We start from the raw sequence: 27,251 nt of genomic DNA, 5'->3' as shown, positions 1-27,251 counted from the left end.
TTGAGGCCTGCGGAACCTCTCGGTAAGCGAACAGCAGGTGTGGGAGGTACCGCTCCCAGTCGCGCCCTTGAGTCTCAACCAGCATGCATAGCATCTGTTTGAGGGTACCATTGAAGCGTTCACACAAGCCATTGGTCTGTGGGTGATACGCACTCGATACCAGGTGCTTCACCTGCATTCTCTTACAGAGAGCCTCCATTAGGCGAGACATAAATTGGGTCCCTTGATCAGTAAGCATTTCCCTGGGAAATCCTACACGTGAAAAGATAGCCAACAGGGCATCCGCCACCTTATCTGCCCTAGTTGACGACAGAGCTACTGCCTCTGGGTACCGGGTAGCATAGTCTACCACAGTAAGGATGTATTGCTTTCCAGAGCTGCTGGGGACGGCCAGCGGGCCCACAATGTCCACCGCGATCCTCTGGAAAGGCTCCTCTATCACTGGCAAAGGGATCAGGGGAGCCTTAAGAGCAGGCCCTGCCTTCCCCACTCTTTGACAAGTGATACAGGAGCGGCAGTAGTTTGACACATTTGTCCCCATCTTAGGCCAATAGAAGTGTTGAGACAGCCGGGCCTTAGTTTTGCTGATCCCCAAGTGTCCAGCTAGCGGGATCTCATGGGCAATCCGCAACAACTCACCCCGGAATTGCTGGGGGACGACCAACTGTCTTTCCCTCAACCACTCCTTTTGTGATTCTCCGGGTACTGTCTCCCGGTATAACCTTCCTTGTTCCCAGAACACCTTCTCCTTATCAGTCTCGGAGAAGGGCGTCCCGGCAAGTTGTCTCAAACTCTCTAGGCTCGCATCTGTGTGCAGAGCGGCCTGAAACTCCTGGCTAGGGGAAGCCAAAAGCGACATCAGGGCCCCTTCCCCACGGGAACCCTCTTGGACCTGCTCTGGGTCCACCTCTGGTTCAGTCACAGTAATGACTGAGGAGGGTCCGGAAGGCTGACAGTTATCTGCGTTCCGGGCACTCTGACTGCGGGTGACAGCAGCTACGTAGGCTGTCTCCCCGGGGGTTTCTACAGACCCATCAGCCGGCGCTGCTATGGGCTCTACATCCCCATCCACCCCCAACACTCCAGGGGCAGTGCTACTTATGGGCCAGTTACCTTCCTCGGTGGCACTGGTCACTTTCATGGCATCACCTTCTTCACGGTTCCCATGCATCTCCCCATTTCCTGTAGCACCGACACCTGCCCCTGTTAGGGGTTCCTCAGCCGTCTCACTCCGCAGAGCAACGTGGCTGAGCACGCCTGTACCTATGGACACATTAACCTTCACAGAAAAATCATTATCAGGTTCAGTTGGCACAGGTACAACATTTTCACCATCAATCCTAGGAAAAAAATGGTTATTAGATGCATCATTACAAGATAAAGCATGGTCAGGTAACACATGCGATTTCCCATCATCATCATCATCAGGGTTAACTTTACCCTCATTAGTAGATTGGGGAGGGGTGTCAGGAGCGTAGTATGCAACCATCCTCCCCAAATCAGTCCCCAACAAAACATCAGTGAGCAAATTATCAGACAGCCCCACTTCCTTCACCCCGCTCCCGGCACCCCAATCAATAAAAACCCGGGCCATCGGTAAGGGACAGCTGATGCCCCCAATCCCAGTGACAGTTAGGGTTTTCCCCGGAATGATTTCTTCAGGGGCCGCCAGTTCGGGTCGGATGAGGGTTCGTTCAGCCCCGGTGTCCTTGAGGCCTGTAGCAACATGGCCTCCCACAGTGACGTGCTGTACATTGTCACACACCCTCCCAACCACACCACCCACCAAAAGAACTGCTGCATTAGGCCCTGGGGCCTTGGCTGGGGTGTTGTTCTGCTTGGTTGGGCAGGAGGGACTGATATGACCAGTCTGATGGCAGGTGAAACACTTGCGAGGTTCGGTGGTAGGTCTGGTGCTGTTAGCCACGGGGCCAGGACCTCTGGTGTGTTGGCTGGCAGGGGTACTGGCGTTGGTTGCAGGCTTACCCCCTCTCCAGCTGGTGGTGACTGGCTTCCGCACTTCCGATCTACGGTTGGCCTCATAGGCATCGGCAATCTGCGCTGCTTTCGTCACATCTTTGGGTTCTCTGTCCATCACGAACTGTCGCACCTCAGCTGGGCAAAGATGAAAGAACTGGTCTTTGATCATCAGGTCTCGCAGCTGTGCAAAGGTGGTCACTGACAGTCCTTGGGTCCACTGGTCAAAGTGGGTCCCCAGTCCATGCACCACATCACTGTAGCTGTCGTGTGGGCCACGTTGGAGGGTCCGGAACTTTCTACGGTACACCTCGGGTGTAAGTTGTTACTTGGCTATCAGAGCCTGCTTGATGGCCTCATAGTCACCATCTTGTTCTTGAGGGAGGGCAGCAAATGCCTCCAGAGCTTTACCTCTCAGGCCTGGTGTCAGGTATCGGGCCCATTCATCTGTAGGCAGCCGGTACTGTCTGCAGGCTTTCTCAAAGGCCCGCAGAAAAGTGTCCAAGTCTCCGTCCTTCTCCATAACAGGAAAGTGATCGGGCCGGGGCTTAGGTATCTGAGCGCTGCTGGGCTCAAGGCTGGACTGGGACGACCCCTGCATTTGCAGTTGGGCTAACTGCAGCTGGTACTCCCGCTCCGCTTGCAGCTCGGCTCGCTGGGCCTCTCGCTCGGCTCGCTCATGGTATTGCTGAATCAGCTGTCGACCTCCCTCTAGGTCATCTGCGGCGCATTGTTGCAGAGCCAGCTGCAGGAGGAGGTCTGCACCCCCCTGGTTGCCAGTAGGGCCCGTATTTAGTGGTTGGACCTCTGCTGCAGCACCATGTTCGCTTGTGCTGGCTTCTGCGGCCTCTGAGCTCTGTGGCCTGGCTTGGTCTGCTTCAAATTGCACCAGTTCAGCGACCATTTGAGCATTGGTCTTGCCCTGGGGGTTCAGGCCATGGCACGTGCATATCCCAGCAAGAAAGTCATTCTTCTGCTGGTTGTACCAGGCTTCCCCTTTCGCAGCCATGGTTGCCAAATAAAAGATAGGATAGAAAAATGAAGAGAAAGGGAAGGGATAATTACCAGTACGCAATTGTCTCACAACTAAAAAGCACTGAGTTCGTTCTCCAAACTTATTTGCGCAGAGTCCTTGCAAGAACTTTCTGCAAGTTTTTAGTGAGAGGAATGATTACTCAAACCAAATCACTAATGCTCTAAGATATCCCACCGCCTTGCCACCAATTGTCACGATTCCCCTGACCGCTGCCACCAATTTGTCACAATTCACACCGTGACCGTCACCCCTACGTCACGGGTTGGGGTGACTTTAGGCCAACAGACGGCTATCACATGTACAGGGGGGCTTATCTTAGTTATCCCTCCACTGCTGGACAATGTGATGAGAAAACACACACAAGGCTATTGACCTCTTAGTTTACAGCAGGGGCTTATTTTAGGTATCCCACTGCTTTCAATATACCACAAACTGCAGGGATTTATGTATATCCCGCTTACAGTTCCACTTAACACTTGCAGCTCTCTGGCGCCCCCCTTACTCTCAGGTCAGATTAGGTACTGCACCCTGGGTAATTAGTCGCCAGAAAGGCTGCCTGCTATGTACTGGCTATTGAGCACGCTGCAGCGACGCGATAACTACTCCCACTCAGGCAGGAACAATAATTATCAATGCCGCAGTCGCTTCAGCATCCCTCAACAGTCAGCGCACTCTCGCTGCCACCAGCTTCGATTAAACGGGTCCGAAGCTAACCCAACACAACAGTAACAGTAGCGTATTTCCCTTCAGAAGACTTAGGGTACAGTTTTTAGAGCATGGAGAAGAACTAACATATAATAGTATATCCCATTAAAAAAAATTAGGCAGTGCTTTATCAAAAATATTTTATAAAGATGTTACAAATGAGACAATTGCAAATATGTACATGGGTAATTATAACATAAAGGGAATAAAAGAGAAAAGATAACACTCACATGTTAAAAGCATGGCGGGCACCCCAGGCTAGTGCAGTTTCCATACATCCCAGTCCATGGGATGTACTCAGCTCTTCCAGAAAAATAGGACAAGGAGTCCAGAAGAAGAAATCCAGCAGAAGGCTGAGCTGGGGATGTGTGCAGACAGTTATAACTTCAAGGCTGTGACATCACAGAAAGGCTGGCTTATCCAGACCCTCCTCTCTCTACCTTCTGAGTAAGCTTTAAACTATTTCCTCTGATTTCTATTACTTCACTACAAAACATGTCAGAGTCCTAACATACTCATAATTCATAGTAACATAGTAACATAGTAACATAGTTAGTAAGGCCGAAAAAAGACATTTGTCCATCCAGTTCAGCCTATATTCCATCATAATAAATCCCCAGATCTACGTCCTTCTACAGAACCTAATAATTGTATGATACAATATTGTTCTGCTCCAGGAAGACATCCAGGCCTCTCTTGAACCCCTCGACTGAGTTCGCCATCGCCACCTCCTCAGGCAAGCAATTCCAGATTCTCACCGCCCTAACAGTAAAGAATCCTCTTCTATGTTGGTGGAAAAACCTTCTCTCCTCCAGACGCAAAGAATGCCCTCTTGTGAACGTCACCTTCCTTGGTATAAACAGATCCTCAGCGAGATATTTGTATTGTCCCCTTATATACTTATACATGGTTATTAGATCGCCCCTCAGTGGTCTTTTTTCTAGACTAAATAATCCTAATTTCACTAATCTATCTGGGTATTGTAGTTCTCCCATCCCCTTTATTAATTTTGTTGCCCTCCTTTGTACTCTCTCTAGTTCCATTATATCCTTCCTGAGCACCGGTGCCCAAAACTGGACACAGTACTCCATGTGCGGTCTAACTAGGGATTTGTACAGAGGCAGTATAATGCTCTCATCATGTGTATCCAGACCTCTTTTAATGCACCCCATGATCCTGTTTGCCTTGGCAGCTGCTGCCTGGCACTGGCTGCTCCAGGTAAGTTTATCATTAACTAGGATCCCCAAGTCCTTCTCCCTGTCAGATTTACCCAGTGGTTTCCCGTTCAGTGTGTAATGGTGATATTGATTCCTTCTTCCCATGTGTATAACCTTACATTTATCATTGTTAAACCTCATCTGCCACCTTTCAGCCCAAGTTTCCAACTTATCCAGATCCATCTGTAGCAGAATACTATCTTCTCTTGTATTAACTGCTTTACATAGTTCTGTATCATCTGCAAATATCGATATTTTACTGTGTAAACCTTCTACCAGATCATTAATGAATATGTTGAAGAGAACAGGTCCCAATACCGACCCCTGCGGTACCCCACTGGTCACAGCGACCCAGTTAGAGACTAAACCATTTATAACCACCCTCTGCTTTCTATCACTAAGCCAGTTACTAACCCATTTACACACATTTTCCCCCAGACCAAGCATTCTCATTTTGTGTACCAACCTCTTGTGCGGCACGGTATCAAACACTTTGGAAAAATCGAGATATACCACGTCCAATGACTCACCGTGGTCCAGCCTATAGCTTACCTCTTCATAAAAACTGATTAGATTGGTTTGACAGGAGCGATTTCTCATAAACCCATGCTGATATGGAGCTAAACAGTTATTCTCATTGAGATAATCCAGAATAACATCCTTCAGAAACCCTTCAAATATTTTACCAACAATAGAGGTTAGACTTACTGGCCTATAATAATAATTCATCTCGGATTAATGTGAGCATTCTAATGAGATCAAATATGTCCTATCTGGGATACATATTTACAGAGAAAACCATACTTCTTTACCAGATGGAGTTAGAAGCCCGAGTTTCAAGGGATGGATAGATACACCGAGTGAGACTAAGAATATATATTTTCGTATTTCTAGCTTAAATCGTTTGCCTAATATCTAACAAAAACTAAACAAAGAATCTTTCCTGATCTTTGGAGCCATTTTTCCGGTTCCAGCTAGTGGAAGATTCTAACCTGGTCGTAAATACCGATCGGCCATAAAACTCCCCACACTCTCTGAGAAGGAAAGCCAGGAATTGGCAGCTACAAACTGTTACTCCAAGAAGGGGGGCTTAGCCCACGCAGGCTAGCAAGAGAACTACTTATGATATTTCATACCATATCGTGACACCCATCCCTTGTGTATGACTGTTCGTGTAAGGTGTATGGCTGCAATCTAGCGCCCGGCTGAACTCACAGCATTAACACATGAAACAGCGCCTACTGCTTTGACCGCCAGTACGGTGCCACGCGCCATTACAGCGCTTCTTTAACCCAAGTCAGGGTGGTTAGTGGCGTCCGCCAGTACGGCACAGTTCGCACTCTCGTGCTATGTATTTATTAGTTTTGTTACATGCGGTACTGCGGCCCTGTGACGCAACAGGGTTCGCTTCCTTCACACAGGGTGAAGTAACCCGTGTGTGTATTCACTGTACCGCCATATAGTCCGTCATTACTTGGCAGCAGGTTCCATCTCTGCACGGTTGACCCCTGGGTGCGAACGCACCTTATTCCATCTTATTATTTGGTGCGTTCCGCTAGCCCTAACAACCTGTTGCATTATTATACTGTATGTGAGCATGGTTGGCCATTATAAAAAAAATACGTAAAAAACTCATTTTTTAAATTTATTTTGTGTTTATAAAGGTTACAAGGGCTTATTGAATTCTGCACATAAATTACAAATTTGAGCTTAACTAACTAAAACAACTACTACTACTACTACTATAACAACTATAACTAACTATAACTAAAATTAACTATAGTATAAAATTTAACTGCGTGCAAACATTTTTTAAAAAAATGTAAAAATAATTAAAAAAATAAAAAAAATAAAAAAAATCAGTTTTTTTTAAAGAAAATCTTCACATAATTCTATTGTTTACATTCAGGACAACAATAATTCAAATGTCTGCCTAGTCCATTAACATGTCCGGCTTTCTATCTTCTCGATTGCTTATTGCATCATCATTGTGCATTGTGCTCATAAGTATCACTTGTTTATTTTTTTTTTGGAACATAAGAAACCACTGTTGTGTCTTGAGTGAAACAAAACATGGAACTATGTACACCTCTTTTGCTGAGAATACCTTGTGGAAGCTCAGGCTTGTTTGCACAGAACTGTACTGAAAGCCAATGTTTTTTTTTTTACACTTGTACTGTTCCCGGTCAAAAATGACCGAATAGCATTTTAGCTAATTTTGTGGTTTGCATGTGTAAATCTGCACCTAAAGCAACTGTTTACTTCATAAACAATAGTATATGCAATAAGTAGTCTCAAAAGAAGTTATAACTCATTTATTTTACTCAAAAAATGGCTAAAATTAGCTAAAATGCTATTCGGTCATTTTTGACCAGGAACAGTACAAGTGTAAAAAAAAATGTGGCGCAAAAACTAAACCAAAAAAATAAAAGGACCCTTAGAAAGAACCCCTCAAATTAGGAAAATAGAAGTAACCACAAGTTTCAGAACCGCATAATGAATTGTTTAAGAAATATCAAAGTTCAAAAACAGTACAGCAGGGTTAAACACACCCAATTGTGGGACTCATTATTTTTCCAAGATTTATAAATTAAAATGAACTTTTGTTCATGGGAAATTCCTTTTAAGTTGTGATAGCATATTAACAAGGACAGATTTCTTATAGACACCTCTCCATTACTAAGCTGTGGGCTTGATGTCACCTGACAATACAAAGGTGACATTAACCCCACATGCCACCGCTACAGGGCAAGTGGGAATAGCCGGGCAAAGCGCCAGAATTGATGCATCTAATAGATGGGCCTTTTCGGGGCAGCTGCTGGCTGCTGTTTTTAGACTGGGGGGGTGTTGTGAATTCTGCTCTTGGGCTCCCTCCGGTGGTTGTTGATGGTAATGCAGTTATTCCTGAGCAGCAGTCTTGGACAGGTGTTTCTGCTAATTGCAATTCTGACTGGGGTATTTAGCTGTGCAGGACTCATTAGTCCTTGCCAGTAGACAATGTTCCTTTGGAAGTGTTGGTCCTCTGCCTGGCCTCTCCTGCTTGCTGCCAATTCAGCTAAGATAAGTGTTTGCTTCATCTTTTTAGACACACTGCTGTGTGTTTATATTCTGTGCTTATCTTGTTTCTATTTTGTTCCTGCTAGACTGTGCCTGATGTTTTTCTCAGTCTAGTTGGACTCGCTGGAGTCGCAGATATACTCTCCACATCTTTAGTTAGGTGGTGGAGTTTTTGTATTTTTCTGCTGTGGATATTTTGTAGTTTTTTATGCTGACCGCATAGTATCCTGTACTATCCTTTCCTATCTAGGTAGAAGTGGCCTCCTTTGCTTATCCCTGTTTTCTGTCTGCGTGTGTCTTTTCCTCTCCTACTCACAGTCATTATTTGTGGGGGGCTACCTATCCTTTGGGGATCTACTCTGAGGCAAGAGAGTTTTCCTATTTCCATCTTTAGGGATATTTAGTCCTTAGGCTGTGTCGAGGTGTCTAGGTCTGGTTAGGCACACCCCACGGCTACCTCTAGTTGCGGTGATAGGATCAGGGTTTGCGGTCAGTAAAGTTACCACTGCTCCAGCGAAGGTCATTTCATGCTGCTCCAAGGCCACCTGATCATAACAGGGGGGCCTATATAAATGGCCCCTTACCAGCCTGAGAATACCAGCCCCCAGTTGTGAGCTTTAACCCCTTCAAGACCCAGCCTATTTTGACCTTAAAGACCTTGCCGTTTTTTGCAATTCTGACCAGTGTCCCTTTATGAGGTAATAACTCAGGAACGCTTCAACGGATCCTAGCGGTTCTGAGATTGTTTTTTCGTGACATATTGGGCTTCATGTTAGTGGTAAATTTAGGTCAATAAATTCTGCATTTATTTGTGATAAACACGGAAATTTGGCGAAAATTTTGAAAATTTCGCAATTTTCACATTTTGAATTTTTATTCTGTTAAACCAGAGAGATATGTGACACAAAATAGTTAATAAATAACATTTCCCACATGTTTACTTTACATCAGCACAATTTTGGAAACAAAATTTTTTTTTGTTAGGAAGTTATAAGGGTTAAAATTTGACCAGCGATTTGTCATTTTTACAACGAAATTTACAAAACCATTTTTTTTAGGGACCACCTCACATTTGAAGTCAGTTTGAGGGGTCTATATGGCTGAAAATACCCAAAAGTGACACCATTCTAAAAACTGCACCCCTCAAGGTACTCAAAACCACATTCAAGAAGTTTATTAACCCTTCAGGTGCTTCACAGCAGCAGAAGCAACATGGAAGGAAAAAATGAACATTTAACTTTTTAGTCACAAAAATTATCTTTTAGCAACAATTTTTTTATTTTCCCAATGGTAAAAGGAGAAACTGAACCACGAAAGTTGTTGTCCAATTTGTCCTGAGTACGCTGATACCTCATATGTGGGGGTAAACCACTGTTTGGGCGCACGGCAGGGCTTGGAAGGGAAGGAGCGCCATTTGACTTTTTGAATCAAAAATTGGCTCCACTCTTTAGCGGACACCATGTCACGTTTGGAGAGCCCCCGTGTGCCTAAAAATTGGAGCTCCCCCACAAGTGACCCCATTTTGGAAACTAGACGCCCCAAGGAACTTATCTAGATGCATAGTGAGCACTTTGAACCCCCAGGTGCTTCACAAATTGATCCGTAAAAATGAAAAAGTACTTTTTTTTCACAAAAAAATTCTTTTAGCCTCAATTTTTTCATTTTCACATGGGCAACAGGATAAAATGGATCCTAAAATGTGTTGGGCAATTTCTCCTGAGTACACCAATACCTCACATGTGGGGGTAAACCACTGTTTGGGCACATGGTAAGGCTCGGAAGGGAAGGAGCGCCATTTGACTTTTTGAATAAAAAATTATTTCCATCGTTAGCGGACACCATGTCGCGTTTGGATAGCTCCTGTGTGCCTAAACATTGGCGCTCCCCCACAAGTGACCCCATTTTGGAAACTAGACCCCCCAGGGAACTTATTTAGATGCCTAGTGAGCACTTTAAACCCTCAGGTGCTTCACAAATTGATCTGTAAAAATGAAAAAGTACTTTTTTTTCACAAAAAAATTATTTTCGCCTCAATTTTTTCATTTTCACATGGGCAGTAGGATAAAATGGATCATAAAATTTGTTGGGCAATTTCTCCCGAGTACGCCGATACCTCATATGTGGGGGTAAACCACTGTTTGGGCACACGGCAGGGCTCGGAAGGGAAGGCGCGCCATTTGACTTTTTGAATGGAAAATTAGCTCCAATTGTTAGCGGACACCATGTCGCGTTTGGAGAGCCCCCTGTGTGCCTAAACATTGGAGCTCCCCCACAAGTGACCCCATTTTGGAAACTAGACCCCCCAAGGAACTTATCTAGATGCATATTGAGCACTTTAAACCCCCAGGTGCTTCACAGAAGTTTATAACGCAGAGCCATGAAAATAAAAAATAATTTTTCTTTCCTCAAAAATGATTTTTTAGCCTGGAATTTCCTATTTTGCCAAGGATAATGGGAGAAATTGGACCCCAAATATTGTTGTCCAGTTTGTCCTGAGTACGCTGATACCCCATATGTGGGGGTAAACCACTGTTTGGGCGCACGGCAGGGCTCGGAAGGGATGGCACGCCATTTGGCTTTTTAAATGGAAAATTAGCTCCAATCATTAGCGGACACCATGTCACGTTTGGAGAGCCCCTGTGTGCTTAAACATTGGAGATCCCCCAGAAATGACACCATTTTGGAAACTAGACCCCCAAAGGAACTAATCTAGATGTGTGGTGAGGACTTTGAACCCCCAAGTGCTTCACAGAAGTTTATAACGCAGAGCCATGAAAATAAAAAAAAAAATTATTTTCTCAAAAATGATCTTTTAGCCTGCAATTTTTTATTTTCCCAAGGGTAACAGGAGAAATTTGACCCCAAAAGTTGTTGTCCAGTTTCTCCTGAGTACGCTGATACCCCATATGTGGGGGTAAATCACTGTTTGGGCACATGCCGGGGCTCGGAAGTGAAGTAGTGACGTTTTGAAATGCAGACTTTGATGGAATGCTCTGTGGGCGTCACGTTGCGTTTGCAGAGCCCCTGATGTGGCTTAACAGTAGAAACCCCCCACAAGTGACCCCATTTTGGAAACTAGACCCCCAAAGGAACTTATCTAGATGTGTGGTGAGCACTTTGAACCCCCAAGTGCTTCATAGAAGTTTATAATGCAGAGCCGTGAAAATAATAAATACGTTTTCTTTCCTCAAAAATAATTATTTAGCCCAGAATTTTTTAATTTTCCCAAGGGTAACAGGAGAAATTTGACCCCAATATTTGTTGTCCAGTTTCTCCTGAGTACGGTGATACCCCATATGTGGGGGTAAACTACTGTTTGGGCACATGCCGGGGCTTGGAATTGAAGTAGTGACGTTTTGAAATGCAGACTTTGATGGAATGCTCTGCGGGCGTCACGTTGCGTTTGCAGAGCCCCTGATGTGCCTAAACAGTAGAAACCCCCCACAAGTGACCCCATTTTGGAAACTAGACCCTGAAAGGAACTTATCTAGATGTGTGGTGAGCACTTTGAACCCCCAAGTGCTTCATAGAAGTTTATAATGCAGAGCCGTGAAAATAATAAATACGTTTTCTTTCCTCAAAAATAATTATTTAGCCCAGAATTTTTTATTTTCCCAAGGGTTACAGGAGAAATTGGACCCCAAAAGTTGTTGTGCAGTTTCTCCTGAGTACGCTGATACCCCATATGTGGGGGTAAACCACTGTTTGGGCACACGTCGGGGCTCAGAAGGGAAGTAGTGACTTTTGAAATGCAGACTTTGATGGAATGGTCTGCGGGTGTCACGTTGCGTTTGCAGAGCCCCTGGTGTGCCTAAACAGTAGAGACCCCCCACAAGTGACCCCATTTTAGAAACTAGACCCCCCAAGGAACTTATCTAGATATGTGGTGAGCACTTTGAACCCCCAAGTGCTTCACAGACGTTTACAACGCAGAGCCGTGAAAATAAAAAATCATTTTTCTTTCCTCAAAAATTATGTTTTAGCAAGCATTTTTTTAGATTCACAAGGGTAACAGGAGAAATTGGACCCCAGTAATTGTTGCGCAGTTTGTCCTGAGTATGCTGGTACCCCATATGTGGGGGTAAACCACTGTTTGGGCACACGTCAGGGCTCGGAAGTGAGGGAGCACCATTTGACTTTTTGAATACGAGATTGGCTGGAATCAATGGTGGCGCCATGTTGCGTTTGGAGACCCCTGATGTGCCTAAACAGTGGTAACCCCTCAATTCTAACTCCAACACTAACCCCAACACACCCCTAACCCTAATCCCAACTGTAGCCATAATCCTAATCACAACCCTAACCCCAACACACCCCTAACCACAACACTAACCCCAACACACCCCTAACCCTAATCACAACCCTAATTCCAACCCTAACCCTAAGGCTATGTGCCCACGTTGCGGATTCGTGTGAGATATTTCCGCACCATTTTTGAAAAATCTGCGGGTAAAAGGCACTGCGTTTTACCTGCGGATTTTCCGCGGATTTCCAGTGTTTTTTGTGCGGATTTCACCTGCGGATTCCTATTGAGGAACAGGTGTAAAACGCTGCGGAATCCGCACAAAGAATTGACATGCTGCGGAAAATACAACGCAGCGTTCCCGCGCGGTATTTTCCGCACCATGGGCACAGCGGATTTGATTTTTCATATGTTTACATGGTACTGTAAACCTGATGGAACACTGCTGCGAATCCGCAGCCAAATCCGCACCGTGTGCACATAGCCTAATTCTAAAGGTATGTGCACACGCTGCGGATCCGCAGCAGTTTCCCATGAGTGTACAGTTCAATGTAAACCTATGGGAAACAAAAATCGCTGTACACATGCTGCGGAAAAACTGCACGGAAACGCAGCGGTTTACATTCCGCAGCATGTCACTTCTTTGTGCGGATTCCGCAGCGGTTTTACAACTGCTCCAATAGAAAATCGCAATTGTAAAACCGCAGTGAAATGCGCAGAAAAAAAGCGGTAAATCCGCCATAAATCCGCAGCGGTTTAGCACTGCGGATTTATCAAATCCGCAGCGGAAAAATCCGCAGAGGACCAGAATACGTGTGCACATTCCTAACCCTAACCCTAGCCCTAACCCTAGCCCTAACCCTACCCCTAACCTTAACCCTACCCCTAACCCTAACCCTAACCCTACCCCTAACCCTACCCCTAACCCTACCCCTACCCCTAGCCCTAACCTTAACCCTAACCCTACCCCTAACCCTAACCCTACCCCTAACCCTAACCCTATTCTAACATTAGTGGAAAAAAAAAAAATTCTTTATTTTTTTATTGTCCCTACCTATGGGGGTGACAAAGGGGGGGGGGGTCATTTATTATTTTTTTTATTTTGATCACTGAGATAGATTATATCTCAGTGATCAAAATGCACTTTGGAACGAATCTGCCGGCCGGCAGATTCGGCGGGCGCACTGCGCATGCGTCCGCCATTTTGGAAGATGGCGGCGCCCGGGAGAAGACGGACGGGACCACGGCTGGATCGGTAAGTATGATAGGGTGGGGAGGGACCACGGGGGGGGGGGGGATCGGAGCACGGGGGGGGAAATCGGAGCGCGGGAGGGGTGGAACGGAGCGCGGGGGGCGTGGAACGGAGCACGGGGGGGCTGGAATGGAGCACGGGGGGTGGAACGGAGCACGGGGGGGGGGGTGGATCGGAGTGCAGGGGGGGTGATTGGAGCACGGGGGGGTGATTGGAGCACGGGGGAGCGGACACGAGCACGGGGGGGAGCGGAGCACTGGACGGAGGGGAGCCGGAGCAGTGTACCGGCCAGATCGGGGAGGTGGGGGGGCGATCGGAGGGGTGGGGTGGGGGCACACTAGTATTTCCAGCCATGGCCGATGATATTTCAGCATCGGCCATGGCTGGATTGTAATATTTCACCCGTTATAATGGGTGAAATATTACAAATCGCTCTGATTGGCAGTTTCACTTTCAACAGCCAATCAGAGCGATCGTAGCCACGAGGGGGTGAAGCCACCCCCCCTGGGCTAAACTACCACTCCCCCTGTCCCTGCAGATCGGGTGAAATGGGAGTTAACCCTTTCACCCGATCTGCAGGGACGCGATCTTTCCATGACGCCGCATAGGCGTCATGGGTCGGAATGGCACCGACTTTCATGACGCCTACGTGGCGTCATGGGTCGGGAAGGGGTTAACAAGGCTGGTTGTCAAAAATGGGGGGACCCACGCCGTTTTTTAAAATTATTTATTTACATAATTAAAAAAATAGCATGGATACCCCTCTTATCTTGATAACCAACCTTGCTAAAGTTGACAGCTGAGGTTTGCAGACCCCAGCTGTGAGTTTTGCCTGGTTGGTTCAAGAAAATAGGAGGGAACCCACGCCGGCTTTTTCATTAACTTATTGCGTTATATCGCAGGTGGCAGCTGAGGAATACCCCGATCATCCACTCCTGCTGTCAATGTTATTAGCGGCAGCAGGTGTCGAATGATGGGAGTAAGAGTCCCAAAAGCCCCCACCTGCTGTCATTGTTCTGACTTTAATATAAATCTCATCATTCTCCACTGCTCATGACGATCACCGGCAGAGCAGGGGAGGATGATGAGAGCCGTCTTACTCTAGCGCTTCTTCCCTGGCGGCCGTCCGTGCGGTACGGCACACGGTTGCCAAACGTGTGCCTCACGTATTGCACACGGACATGGATATCTCCAGTACCAATTTTTCCGGTACTGGAAATAAACAGACGTGTGAAACCGGCCTAACAGTGATTGACTGGTTGCGGTTTGTCTGCATATGAAAGTTTAATACCTGTCAATGATATTTAGCACGTGATTGCATAACTTTTTGTTTTCAATAATTGGAAAAGGTTTATAAAATACTTTCCTATCTGCTGTTATATTCTTCCAAGATTATTATTAGTGATTAGCGAGTACACTTATTGCTCGGGTTTTCCCGAGCATGGTCGGGTGATCTCTGAGTATTTGTTATTGCTCGGAGATATAGTTTTCATCGCCTCAGTTGCATGATTTACGGCTTCCAGATACGCTGAATACATGTGAGGAATGCCCATTTGTTAGGGAATTCCCACATGTATTCAGCCTGTCCAGCAGTCGTAAATCATGCTGCTGAGGCAATGAAAACTATATCTCTGAGCTATAACAAATACTCGGAGATCACCTGAGCGTACTCGGGAAAACTTGAGCAACGAGTATACTCGCTCATCACTAATCATTATTACTATTCACAAGATGGACAGTACTCAGACCAATGTTATTCATTGAGGTAGTCCAGATAAGCATTTTTTTTCACTGACCCAATCTGCGTGTGAAGAAAATCTCAGCCTGCACTATTTTCTTTTGCAAAACGGATGAGTCTCACCCATATTGATTAATATGGCTCTGTGGTAGCTCACTCACATAGCGGCACAGAGAGGTAGGAAAAACTGGGTGCACCATCTCTTTAAAGGGACACTGTCACCTGAATTTGGAGGGAACAATCTTCAGCCATGGAGGCGGGGTTTTTGGGTTTTTGATTCACCCTTTCCTTACCCGCTGGCTGCATGCTGGCTGCAATATTGGATTGAAGTTCATTCTCTGTCCTCCGTAGTATATGCCTGCACAAGGCAATCTTGCCTTGCGCAGGCGTGTACTATGGAGGACAGAGAATGAACTTCAATCCAATATTGCAGCCAGCATGCAGCCAGCGGGTAAGGAAAGGGTGAATCAAACACCCAAAAACCCCGCCTCCATGGCTGAAGATTGTTCCCTCCAAATTCAGGTGACAGTGTCCCTTTAAAGATGAAAATGCTGATCAATGATACTGTATTGTGTGTCATTCATTGCAGTGTCTGTTGCAGTTTTTCTGCAATTCTAGCATAGTCCCTATTTATACCCATAGCCAGGCTTGGACTGGCCCATAGGAGAACAGAGGAATTCCCTGGTGGGCCCCAATATGGTTAGTACCTGGCATAATTCACATGATTTAATGCAGAGGAAAAGCAGCATCTCATCATTCATTAACCAAACTACCCAGTTTATTATTATACTAGATGGCAGCCCGATTCTAAAGAATCGGGAGTCTAGAATCCATATATACTTGAAATTCGGCAGGAGCTTGAAGAGCAACGTCACTGGGCCCGCCTCCACGCAGTAGAAACTTGCTGTGAGGTAAAAATTCAAAAATCACACCAAAATGGCGGGCGGAGTGTGTCACAGTACGGCACGTTTCTGATTGGTCGCTCGCAGCAGGCGGCAACCAATCAGACACTGGACACTGTTGACGTCACTTATCTCCGGACATTAGCTCCGGACATTAGCTCCGGACATTAGCTCCGGACATTATCTCCGCACATTAGCTCCGGACATTAGCTCCGGACATTAGCTCCGGACAAAGCCACGGAAGTTGGCACAAATTGCAGGAAGTAGTATTCTAGGCAATTAATCTCCGGACATTAGCTCCGGACATTAGCTCCGGACATTAGCTCCGGACAAAGCCACGGAAGTTGGCACAAATTGCAGGAAGTAGTATTCTAGGCAATTATATATTAGATAGAGACATAGGTACATTTTTGAATGAGGGTAGTGTAATATTTGTATGCAGGTAAAAAAGTGGGACCCCAAAGTCATTGTTACTGGTGGGCCCTTGGCACTCAAGTCTGAGACATTGGAGCTGGTGCACACATCACTGTAGACACTTTGGGGCTGGTGCACACACCACCGTAGACACTTTGGAGCTGGTGTACGCAACACCGGAGACATTGGTGCTGGTGTATGCATCACTGTAGACACTTTGGGGCTGGTGTACGCAACACCGGAGACATTGGTGCTGCTGTATGCATCACTGTAGACACTTTGGGGCTTGTATACGCATCACCAAAGACTAGGGTTGAGCGACTTTTAGTTTTTTAGGGTCGAGTCGGGTTTCGCAAAACCCGACTATCTCAAAAGTCGAGTCGAGTGAAATTGCCCGATTATGGCGAAAAGTCGGGGATCGACCGAAACACGAAACCCAATACAAGTCAATGGGGAAGCATAGTCGGCAGTGAGTGGAGGCCAGGAAAACACCTACAGTGCCCATTTTAATGGCAAAAACATCCATTCTTGGTACTGAAGTTTGTCAATCTTAATTTACCTTATAATAATAGTTAGGCATTGGATATTGGGGGTCATTTGGCTAAAGTTGTGGGGGGTATGGCTGGGTCAAGTATTTAGTGGGCCCAGGAAACGTGGACCACGTCACGGCAGTGGAGCAGGGAGAGGTAAATATTTAAACTTTGCAAGTGCTGTGATCCTGAGCAAGCAGGGGGGGCCCACTCATTCGCATTGGCACTGGCACAGGGCCTTTCAAAGTACGGCGGTGTGTTTGCACGGCGGGGCGCCTCCCACCGGCAGCGACGCTTTTGCGTACTATGAGGGGCCCTGTGCCAGTGACATCGCCAACGAGTATTCTCCCCCACCTGATAAAGGAACCTGCACTTTCATCTGCACCTTCCTCTTTGTCCCCGTGTAAGGTGGTATAGTATGCGGGAAGGGGAACCTCACTTTTAGCAGGGTCAGAATCTGGCTGTGTAGCGTGCAAGGGGAATGCAGCGGTCTGGGTCAATGTACCAGCAGAGTCATCTAGCACTGGCTGGGCAATGGGCAGGACGAGGAGGAAACACAAATATAGGCCCAAATAATAAAGTGGGCTAAATGCATTTCAAAATTGGTAACAGGACTAACCAGGCGGCATTGCTTTGTTCAGTGGAGGACAACTGTAATGAGAGGCTGACACAGTGAGTAGGCCCAAATCAGTAAGTAGTCTAAATGCAGTTCAAAATTGGTAACAGTAGTAAACAGGCGGCACTGGTTTGTTCAGTGAAGGAGAACAGCAAGGAGTGGCAGACACCGTTAGTAGGCCCCAACCCAAATAGTAGGCCAAATGCAGTGTAATATTAACAACTATTTAACGAGAGCCTGAAAATGGAAGTTCAGGACAGGAAACCAGGAGAACAGCAAGAGCGGCAGACACCGTTAGTAGGCCCCAACCAAACTAGTAGGCCAAATGCAGTGTAATATTAACAACTACTTAACGAGAGCCTGAAAATGGAAGTTCAGGACAGGAAACCAGGAGAACAGCAAGGAGCGGCAGACACCGTTAGTACGCCCCAACCCAACTAGTAGGCCAAATGCAGTGTAATATTAACAACTACTTAACGAGAGCCTGAAAATGGAATTTCAGGACATGAAAGCAGGAGAACAGCAAGGAGCGGCAGACACCGTTAGTTGGCCCCAACCAAACTAGTAGGCCAAATGCAGTGTTGTTTCAACAACTACTTAACGAGAGCTTGAAGATAGAATCTAGGGAGAGGCAACCTGGAGAACACCTTGGAGCAGCAGACACCGTCTCTACAACCAAGACCCAACTTGTAGGCCTAATGCAGTGTTGTTTCAACAACTACTTAACGAGAGCCTGAAAATGGAATTTCAGGACAGGAAACCAGGAGAACAGCAAGGAGCGGCAGACACCGTTAGTAGGCCCCAACCAAACTAGTAGGCCAAATGCAGGGTAATATTAACAACTAATTAACGAGAGCCTGAAAATGGAAGTTCAGGACAGGAAAGCAGGAGAACAGCAAGGAGCGGCAGACACCGTTAGTTGGCCCCAACAAAGCTAGTAGGCCAAATGCAGTGTAATATTAACAACTACTTAACGAGAGCCTGAAAATGGAAGTTCAGGACAGGAAACTAGGAGAACAGCAAGGAGCGGCAGACACCGTTAGTTGGCCCCAACCAAACTTGTAGGCCAAATGCAATGTAATATTAACAACTACTTAACAAGAGCCTGAAAATGGAAGTTCAGGACAGGAAACCAGGAGAACAGCAAGGAGCGGCATACACCATTAGTAGGCCCCAACCCAACTAGTAGGCCAAATGCAGTGTTATATTAACAACTACTTAATGAGAGCCTGAAGATCGAAGTTCAGGACAGGAAACCAGGAGAACAGTAAGGAGCGGCAGACACTGTTAGTAGGCCCCAACCAAACTTGGAGCCCCACCGCATTTGTTCCATTTAACAACTATTTAACAAGAGCCTGAAGATAGAAGGTCAGGAAAGGCAACCTGGAGAACACCTTGGAGCCGCAGACACTGTTAGTAGGCCCCAACCAAACTAGTAGCCCCACTGCAGTTTTAAAATTCTGATTGGCTGAAAACCTGATAATTGCAGGTAATTTTTTTTAAAGAGGACAGCTGTATTGAGTGGCACAGACAGACACTGCTAGTAGGCCTTACACCACAAAGTTGGCTCGATGCAGGTTTAACCCCTTAGCGACCGCCGATACACCTTTTAACGGCGGCCGCTAAGGGTACTTAAACCACAGCGCCGTTAATTAACGGCGCTGTGGAAAAAGTCCATAGCGCCCCCCAGAGGCCGATTTTCTCCGGGGTCTCGGCTGCCGAGGGTAGCCGAGACCCCAGAGAACATGATTCGGGGTTTTTTTAACCCAACCCGCATTTGCGATCGCCGGTAATTAACCGTTTACCGGCGATCGCAAAAAAAAAAAAAAAAAAAAGCGATCTCTTTTTAATTTCTCTGTCCTCCGATGTGATCGCACATCGGAGGACAGAGAAAAGGGGTCCCAGGAGGCCCCCCAATACTCACCTAGCTCCCCCGATGCTCCTCGTGTCTCCCGGTGGGCGCCGCCATCTTCAAAATGGCGGGCGCATGCGCAGTGCGCCCGCCGGCCGGCACCGGGAGAATCTTTGGGGTCTCGGCTGCCGGGGGTAGCCGAGACCCCAAAGAGCACGATCGGGGTCGGTATTACCGACCCCTGTTTTGCGATCGCCGGTAATTAACTGTTTACCGGCGACCGCAAAAAAAAAAAAAAAAAGTAAAGTGTAATTCTCTGTCCTCTGATGTGATCGCACATCAGAGGACAGAGAAATAGGGGGATTCGGGGACCCTAGCATACTCACCTAGGTCCCTGGATCCTCTTGCTGCTCCTCCTGGCCGCCGGCAGCAGAACATGGCGGACGCATGCCCAGTGCGCCCGCCATCTGTCTCCATCTGCCGGCCGGCAGGAGAACAGCAGTTGGGGCTAAAATTAGGGGTAGGGTTAGGGGTAGGGTTAGGGGTAGGGGTAGGGTTAGGGGTAGGGTTAGGTTAGGGTTAGGTTAGGGGTAGGGTTAGGGGTAGGGTTAGGGGTAGGGTTAGGTTAGGGTTAGGGGTAGGGTTAGGTTAGGGTTAGGGGTAGGGTTAGGGGTAGGGTTAGGATTAGGTTAGGGGTAGGGTTAGGGGTAGGGTTAGGTTAGGGGTAGGGTTAGGGGTAGGGTTAGGGGTAGGGTTAGGGGTAGGGTTAGGGTTAGGTTAGGGTTAGGATAGGGGTAGGGTTAGGGGTAGGGTTAGGTTAGGGGTAGGGTTAGGTTAGGGGTAGGGTTAGGGGTAGGGTTAGGTTAGGGTTAGTGTTAGGTTAGGGTTAGGTTAGGGGTAGGGTTAGGGGTAGGGTTAGGGTTAGGTTAGGGGTAGGGTTAGGTTAGGGGTAGGGTTAGGGGTAGGGTTAGGTTAGGGTTAGGGGTAGGGTTAGTGTTAGGTTAGGGGTAGGGTTAGGGGTAGGGTTAGGTTAGGGGTAGGGTTAGGTTAGGGGTAGGGTTAGGGGTAGGGTTAGGTTAGGGGTAGGGTTAGGTTAGGGTTAGGTTAGGAGTAGGGTTAGGGGTAGGGTTAGGGTTAGGTTAGGGGTAGGGTTAGGTTAGGGGTAGGGTTAGGGGTAGGGTTAGGTTAGGGTTAGGGGTAGGGTTAGTGTTAGGTTAGGGGTAGGGTTAGGGGTAGGGTTAGGTTAGGGGTAGGGTTAGGTTAGGGGTAGGGCTAGGGTTGGGGCTAAATTTAGGGTTAGGGTTGGGGCTAAATTTAGGGTTAGGGTTGGGGCTAAACTTAGGGTTAGGCTTCTTTCACACTTACGTCGGTACGGGGCCGTCGCAATGCGTCGGCCCGACATACCGACGCACGTTGTGAAAATTGTGCACAACGTGGGCAGCAGCTGTAGTTTTTCAACACATCCGCTGCCCAATCTATGTCCTGGGGAGGAGGGGGCGGAGTTACGGCCACGCATGCGCGGTCAGAAATGGCGGATGCGACGTACAAAAAAACGTTTCATTGAACGTTTTTTTGTGCCGACGCTCCGCCAAAACACAACTGATCCAGTGCACGACGGACGCGACGTGTGGCCATCCGTCACGATCCGTCGGCAATACAAGTCTATGGGCAAAAAACGCATCCTGCGGGCACATTTGCAGGATCCGTTTCTTGTCCAAAACGACGGATTGCGACGGAATGCCAAACGACGCAAGTGTGAAAGTAGCCCTAGGGCTAGGGTTAGGGTTGGGGCTAAAGTTAGGGCTAGGGTTGGGGCTAAAGTTAGGGTTAGAGCTGGGATTAGGGTTAGGGTTTGGATTAGGGTTGGTATTAGGGTTAGGGTTGGCATTAGGGTTACGCTTGGGATTAGGGTTAGGTTTGGGATTAGGGTTAAGGTTAGGGTTGTGATTAGGGGTGTATTGGGATTAGGGTTAGGTTTGAGGTTAGGGTTGAGATTAGGATTAGGGGTGTGTTGGATTTAGGGTTTTGATTAGGGTTATGGTTAGGGTTGACATTAGGGTTGTTTTGGGGTAAGGGTTGTGATTATGGTTAGGGTTAGTGATTAGGATTATGGATGAGGTTGGGATTAGGGTTAGGGGTGTGTTGGGGTTAGGGTTGGAGCTAGAATTGGGGGGTTTCCACTGTTTAGGTACATCAGGGGGTCTCCAAACACGACAGCCAATTTTGCGCTCAAAAAGTCAAATGGTGCTCCCTCCCTTCTGAGCTCTGCCGTGCGCCCAAACAGTGGGTTACCCCCACATATGGGGCATCAGCGTACTCGGGATAAATTGGACAACAACTTCTGGGGTCCAATTTCTCTTGTTACCCTTGTGAAAATAAAAACTTGGGGGCTACAAAATCTTTTTTGTGAAAAAAAAAATATTTTTTATTTTCTCGACTCTGCATTCTAAACTTCTGTGAAGCACTTGGGCATTCAAAGTTCTCACCACACATCTAGATAAGTTCCCTGGGGGGTCTAGTTTCCAAAATGGGGTCACTTGTGGGGGGTTACTACAGTTTAGGTACATCAGGGGCTCTGCAATCGCAACATAATGCCCACAGACCATTCTATCAAAGTCTGCATTCCAAAAAGGCGCTCCTTCCCTTCCGAGCTCTGCCGTGCGCCCAAACAGTGGTTTACCGCCACATATGGCACATCAGCGTACTCGGGATAAATTGGACAACAACTATTGCAGTCCAATTTCTCCTGTTACCCTTGTGAAAATAAAAACTTGGGGGCTACAATATCTTTTTTGTGGAAAAAAAAATATTTTTTATTTTCACGACTCTGGATTCTAAACTTCTGTGAAGCACTTGGGCATTCAAAGTTCTCACCACACATCTAGATAAGTTCCTTGGGGGGTCTAGTTTCCAAAATGGGGTCACTTGTGGAGGGTTTCTACTGGTTAGGTACATCAGGGGCTCTGCAAACGCAACATAATACCCGCAGACCATTCTATCAAAGTCTGCATTCCAAAACGGCGCTCCTTCCTTCCGAGCTCTGCCGTGCGCCCAAACAGTGGTTTACCCCCACATATGGGGTACCAGCATACTCAGGACAAGTTGGACAACAACTTTTGGGGTCCAGTTTCTCTTGTTACCCTTGTGAAAATAAAAATTTGGTGGCTAAAAAATCTTTTTTGTGGAAAAAAAAATATTTTTTATTTTCACGGCTCTGCATTATAAACTTCTGTGAAGCACTTGGGCATTCAAGGTTCTCACCACACATCTAGATAAGTTCCATGGGGGGTCTAGTTTCCAAAATGGGGTCACTTGTGGGGGATTTCTACTGTTTAGGCACATCAGGGGCTCTCCAAACGCGACATGGCGTCCGATCTCAATTCCAGCCAATTCTACATTGAAAAAGTAAAACCGCACTCTTTCTCTTCCAAACTCTGCGGTGCGCCCAAACAGTGGTTTACCCCCACATATTGGGTATCGACGTACTCAGGAGAAATTGCACAACAACTTTTGTGGTCTAATTTCTCCTGTTACCCTTGTGAAAATAAAAATTTGTGGGCAAAAAGATCATTTTTGTAGAAAAAATGCGATTTTTTTTTTCACGGCTCTACGTTATAAACTTCTGTGAAGCACATGGGGGTTCAAAGTGCTCGCCACACATCTAGATAAGTTCCTTAAGGGGTCTAGTTTCCAAAATGGTGTCACTTGTGGGGGGTTTCCACTGTTTAGGCACATCAGGGGCTCTCCAAACGCGACATGGCGTCCAATCTCAATTCCAGCCAATTCTACATTGAAAAAGTAAAACGGCACTCCTTCTCTTCCAAGCTCTGCGGTGCGCCCTAACAGTTGTTTACCCCCACATATTGGGTATCAGCGTACTCAGGAGAAATTGCACAACAACTTTTGTGGTCTAATTTCTCCTGTTACCCTTGTGAAAATAAGAATTTGTGGGCAAAAAGATCATTTTTGTGTAAACAAAAGCGATTTTTTATTTTCACGGCTCTACATTATAAACTTCTGTGAAGCACTTGGGGGTTCAAAGTGCTCACCACACATCTAGATAAGTTCCTTAAGGGGTCTAGTTTCCAAAATGGTGTCACTTGTGGGGAGTTTCCACTGTTTAGGTACATCAGGGGCTCTCTAAATGTGACATGGTGTCCGATCTCAATTCCAGCCAATTCTGCATTGAAAAAGTCAAACGGCGCTCCTTCACTTCTAAGTTCTGCGGTGCGCCCTAACAGTGGTTTACCCCCACATATGGGGTATTGGCGTATTCAGGAGAAATTGCATAACAAAATTTATGGTTACATTTCTGTTTTTACACTTGTGAAAATAAAAAAAATGGTTCTGAATTAAGATGTTTGCAAAAAAAAGTTAAATGTTCATTTTTTCCTTCCACATTGTTTCAGTTCCTGTGAAGCACGTAAAAAGGGTTAATAAACTTCTTGAATGTGGTTTTGAGAACCTTGAGGGGTTTAGTTTTTAGAATGGTGTCAAACTTCATTATTTTCTATCATATAGACCCCTCAAAATGACTTCAAATGTGATGTGGTCCCTAAAAAAAAATGGTGTTGTAAAAATGAGAAATTGCTGGTCAACTTTTAACCCTTATAACTCCCTAACAAAAAAAAATTTTGTTTCCAAAATTGTGCTGATGTAAAGTAGACATGTGGGAAATGTTATTTATTAACTATTTTTTATGACATATCTCTCTGATTTAAGGGCATAAAAATACAAAGTTTGAAAACTGCAAAATTTTAAAAATTTTCGCCATATTTCCGTTTTTTTCATAAATAATCGCAAGTAATATCGAAGAAATGTTACCACTAACATGAAGTACAATATGTCACGAAAAAACAATCTCAGAATCAGCGGGATCCGTTGAAGCGTTCCAGAGTTATAACCTCATAAAGTGACAGTGGTCAGAATTGCAAAAATTGGCCTGGTCATTAAGTACCAAATTGGCTCTGTCACTAAGGGGTTAAAAAAGGTTACATGGGTACACGGTCAGCATTGGTGTGGTCAGTGGAGGACAATTGAAGAAGGGACTGCAGACAGACTTAATAGGCCTAAAATAAAAAAACCAGGCTCTATGCACTTTTAATTAGGTTTAATTAGGTTCCAGGGGTACACAGACACTGTTAGTAGGCCCCAACCAAACTAGTAGCCCCACTGCAGTTGTAAAATTCCGATAGGCTGAAAACCTGATAATTGCAGGTATTTTTTTTAAAGAGGACAGCTGTATTGAGTGGCGCAGCCAGACACTGTTAGTAGGCCTTACACCACAAATTTGGCTCGACGCAGGTTTAAAAAAGGTTACATGGGTACACGGTCTGCATTGGTGTGCTCAGTGGAGGACACTTGGAAGGAGGGACCGCAGAAACACTTAGTAGGCCTAAAATAAAAAAAGTAGGCTCTATGCACTTTAAAATAGGTTCCAGGGGTACACAGGCAGCATTGGTGTGGTCACTGGAGGACTATTGGAAGGAGGGACCGCAGACAGACTTAGTAGGCCTAAAATAAAAAAGTAGGCTCTATGCACTTTTAAATAGGTTCCAGGGATACACAGGCAGCATTCGTGTGGTCAGTGGAGGACTATTGGAAGGAGGGACCGCAGACAGACTTAGTAGGCTTAAAATAAAAAAAGTAGGCTCTATGCACTTTTAAATAGGTTCCAGGGGTACACAGGCAGCATTTGTGTGGTCAGCGGAGGACAATTGGAAAGAGTGTCTGACACAGTTAGTACTGCAAAATAATACATAGATGTTAATGTCTTGCAAAAAAACAAAACAAAAAAAAAGGGTGGCATACTTGGGTACAGGGGTGGGCTCCTCTGCTGACTTTCAGACATTGTTATTTGGCGCAAAGTATTTACTGGTGTAAATGTAGGACAGGGCCACTGAATATTTTAAGTAGCATCATACATGTCAACAAATTGGTATTGTCAGTGCCAGGCATTGAAGGATTTCATCGCATAGACCACACAGTGGTGGAGCAGGGACAGATAATTTTGCAAGTGGTAGAGCACCGTTTGAGCTGGGGGGGGGGCACTCTCTTGTGCCCGGCGGTACTGGCCCAAGGCCCCTCATGTTACAACGGTGTGTCTGACATTGGGTGCGTGCCACCACCGCCAGAGTAACTTCATTGTACTATGAGGGACCCGGTGCCAGTGCCATCGACCAAATGTGGGCACACCCACCTCTTCAGACAAACAGCACTCTCACGGGTGCTTTCACCAAGTGGCGAGACCACGGCCCCGTGGGTGGAGTCAGCCCATTTAGGGAGGTGTAAACATGTCGTATGCTGGACATACAGCAGCTGCAAATGGAGAAATTAGAACACTCAGTAAGACCAGTCCAAAAGCAAGACCTTTTTAAAGGAAAGCTAGGTGTCAGCCGGGAAAGGTGGGGCAAAATAATTAGAAATCCATGAGTGGTTCATTTTAATGAAGGTTAGATCATCAACATTTTGGGTAGCCAGACGAGTCCTTTTTTGGTCAGTATTGAACCAGCAGCACTGAATACTCTTTCTGATAGCACACTAGCTGCTGGGCAAGCGAGCTCCTGCAATGCATATTCGGACAATTCAGGCCAGGTGTCTATTTTGGATGCCCAGTAATCAAATGGGAATGACGGGTGAGGGAGAACATGGATACGGAAGGAAAAATAGTTAGTGACCATACTGGACAAATGTTGTCTCCTGTCACTTTGAATTGATGCTGCAGTACCTGTCCTGTCTGCGGTCATTGCGAAATCACTCCACAACCTGGTCAGAAAACCCCTCTGTCCAACGCCACCTCTGATTTGTGCACCTCTAACACCTCTGCCCTTTTGCCCCCTGCAGCTCGTGTGAGAACCATCACCGGCGCTGTGTGCTGGGAATGCCTGAATCAAACGGTCAACAAGAGTTGCTTGTTTGGTTGCCAATATTTGTTCAAGGTTCTCATGTGGCATGATGTTTTGCAGTTTCCCCTTATAGCGTATATCCAGGAGGCAGGCCAACCAGTAATCTTCATCGGTCGTCATTTTTATAATGCTGGGGTCCCTTTTTAGGATACGCAAGGCATAATCCGCCATGTGGGCCAATGTTCCAGTTGTCAATTCACTGCTTTTGCTGGGTTGAGGAGCACTTTTGGGCAAATCAACATCACTTGCCTCCCTCAAAAACCCTGAACCTGGCCTTGCAACACCACCAGTTTATATTGCCCCCTGAGAAGCTTCCTCATCCAAAAAATACTCATCCCCATCATCCTCCTCGTCCTCCTCCTCTTCACCCGCCACCTCGTCCAGTAGACTTCCCTGACCAGACAATCAGAACACCTGACCACCATAGGATAAGAAATCACCAGAAAGTCGCACGCAGGTCCCGGACCCAGCCTCTCCCCCCAGGTATTTATAAAAGCTATACTGCTGCAATCATTTGCTTATATGGTTATTTACCAGTAATAGGCCTATGCACCTGGGCACTTTTAATGCAGTGAGCTGCTATAACTCCCCTATTTAGAGTATCTACCTCGCTGTGTTAGCACCATTGTTTCCACGGTCACTTAATTTGTGTCCCTATATAGGGCTATGCACTGTTTTGCACTTTTATAAAGAGTTATGTCTTTTTTTAGTGTGCACATATTTTTGGTCACGCTGTTTTAGATAAAACCATTATGTTTTAATCACATGTTTAGTGTTTTATGTAACAAAACACACGTTTTACACATA

This window comes from Ranitomeya imitator, chromosome 1, assembly GCF_032444005.1.
Source record: "Ranitomeya imitator isolate aRanImi1 chromosome 1, aRanImi1.pri, whole genome shotgun sequence".
Taxonomy (NCBI): domain Eukaryota; kingdom Metazoa; phylum Chordata; class Amphibia; order Anura; family Dendrobatidae; genus Ranitomeya; species Ranitomeya imitator.
The sequence above is the reverse complement of the archived record's forward strand: the minus strand, read 5'-3'. Positions refer to the sequence as shown.